A 2527-nucleotide genomic window follows, 5' to 3' on the forward strand; every position below is an offset into this window, starting at 1 on the left:
GGAAGAACTATAATTTGTTGGCATTTAGATTGCTCTCCTGTTCATGGGAATTAAAATTTGTTTGCCTGTAAGTTGCTTTTAAATTCAGGTGTATTCCTACTACCATAGATATTTTGTGCCTATAAATTGAGAAATATATTGATTTGGGGCTAGTTTGTTTAATCAAAAATTGTTTAAGATGGAGGAATTTAATGATCTCTAAGGTTTTCCAAGATTCTCAAATTACCAACAAAGTAAAATTCCCATTATCTAAGTAACCAGAAATGTGTCCTCCATCTTAAAGAGAATTATTGGTCACCAACTTCTAATCTCTATATTTTCAGCCTTAGGAATGAATTTGATGTTTCATTTTTCACAATTATTTGAAGAGAAGTAGTTATATAAGCTTCATTATATACCTAGAAAATGTTGAGAGCAATTTTGTCCCATAGAATTATAATAGGCATTGAAATGATAGTCAACATAAAATGTAATAAAAACTTAATTTGGCCACAATAATCATCACAGGGCCGCATAGCACAATGGATTAGCGCGTTTGACTTCGGATCAAAAGGTCGTGGGTTCGACTCCCACTGTGGTCAAGTTTGTCAAAATGAATTTTATCATTTCATTTTTGACATGTTTCTCAAAGTTCGCTGCAAAATGCGAGCATTGCTCTGCTTTCTCTGAGTTTAAAGCTCTTCTTGTAGCATGGTCTTAGGTGACACTATCAATATGGCTCTTTCCTTATCTTTTGCAACTAGTTTTCTGAATGACTAGAGGATTGTTTTAAAACGTTTATGCTACCATATATGTGAAGGTAGTGATAGTGAAATGCATAATGATGTTTTTTCATCTGTACATATTCATAGATATATGCCATATCTTAATAGAACAATTGTTTACCCTAAATGTCTACTAAAAGGCCTCTTGTTTGCCTCTTTTTCTCTACAGTCTTTAAAAGACTTGAAGGAGCTCAAAAATTTGGACACTAAAATGAATGGGCATGCTTTTGATCCTGAAAAACATGGAGAACAAAGGAGTAATGGGTTTATTTGTCTTACACCTTGCCGATGCGCGTCTCTGCCCGACCCTCTGAATGCCTCGAGTTTGCCTCACTGCCCCTCTCAATGCTACTGAAGTGATCTCCCGCGCACGCACCTTTCCTTTTAGAAGAACCCTGTGTCGCGTGATTTCATTCAAATGAGGGTTTTTGGCTTCTTTTTTTTCTCTTATATCCCGCTAGCGTCGCAATTGCGACACCTGCCATCGCAATTGCGATGGCATCGGGCTAAAATTGAAAAAAAAAAAGCCAAAACCACATTACCTTTTCTTGTCGTTGCAAATTGACCCCTAATGTATTAGTGACTTAGAGTACCTTGGAGACTACTCGGTATGGGGTGGCTGTGGATGATGGATGGTCTCCATGGCTAGAACAAGGGTGTCACTAGGGTTCACCCACCCATCTAGAGTGAATGGCATTGATGATTTGATGCCAAGATCAACAGTTTCAAAGTTACGTTGTGGTGCACCTATGAACTGAGGCACATTGCGAGTTTTGGCATCGAGCGAGATTGTTATGCCGAATCCAAACAAAATATGATATCTTGAAAATGAGATAGGTTATTTTAGGCCTCGGCATCACTGTCCTGTAGAATTTGACATTTCATCGATAGCCCTCAAAAGATCAACCTCAAAATGCACTTAGAGCACCTTGGAGACTACTTGGTATAGGGTGGCCGCAAATGATGGATGGTCTTCGTGGCTAGAACAAGGTTGTCACTAGGGTTCACCCACCCATCCAGAGCTAATGGTGTTGATGATTCAATGCCAACATCTGTGGTTTCAAAGTTACGTTGTAAAATTGATCCTCTATTTTAATACCATGTTGTTGAATTATTTGACTTATATAATAATTAGATTTAAATTCCTATTTGGCTTGAGTTTGGGCGGAATTAAGTAGACATGAATTCTAATTTGGAGATCTTTGTATGTTCAGTTATCAAGAAAACACATTTGTAGTAGGTTGCGGTATGCATGGAAGCACTAGTATTGTGCTAAATTGCTAGTCTTACACTTGATCAGCCCTTATAGAGCTCAGTTTCACACGTTTAGACATAAAGATCCCAAAGAAAGAGCCCTAATTTTTCCTCATAGACCGTCTCAAATAGATTTTATCTAATGAATCAAAGATTTTAAGATGTGCATGAATAGAACTTGTTAAGTATGCTTTAAAAACTTTCAAGAAATTGCATTCTTAGATATGAAGCATCATTTTGAATTTACAAATTGGGTTCTAATAGGCTTTGAGAGTTTCATAAGGAATTAATGAATGATGAATTATCTCCAATCTTTTGAAAGTTTCATACGTTAAGTTTTTCAAAAGGTGGAGAATTTGGTTTTTAAATAAGAAGTCATAAGTTCAAATTTAATAAAATTATTCTAGATTATAAAACTTTCATTGCTTTCTCTCTATATGAAAATAAAAAGAGGTGTATCAATTGTTGAAAATGACAACAACAAAATAAGAAAATAATAAATGAAATTT

General features: G+C 35.7%; 1 non-coding gene across 1 annotated transcript; it reads left to right on the forward strand.

Moving 5' to 3' along the window:
• Nucleotides 1–507: 507 nt before the first annotated feature.
• Nucleotides 508–581, forward strand: TRNAR-UCG (transfer RNA arginine (anticodon UCG)). The gene has a single exon. It is a non-coding gene; the product is annotated as a tRNA-Arg (tRNA).
• The last annotated feature ends 1946 nt before the right edge of the window (nucleotides 582–2527 follow it).

This window comes from Cupressus sempervirens, chromosome 11, assembly GCF_028749045.1.
Source record: "Cupressus sempervirens isolate cs-2001-9-10 chromosome 11, ASM2874904v1, whole genome shotgun sequence".
Lineage (NCBI taxonomy): Eukaryota > Viridiplantae > Streptophyta > Pinopsida > Cupressales > Cupressaceae > Cupressus > Cupressus sempervirens.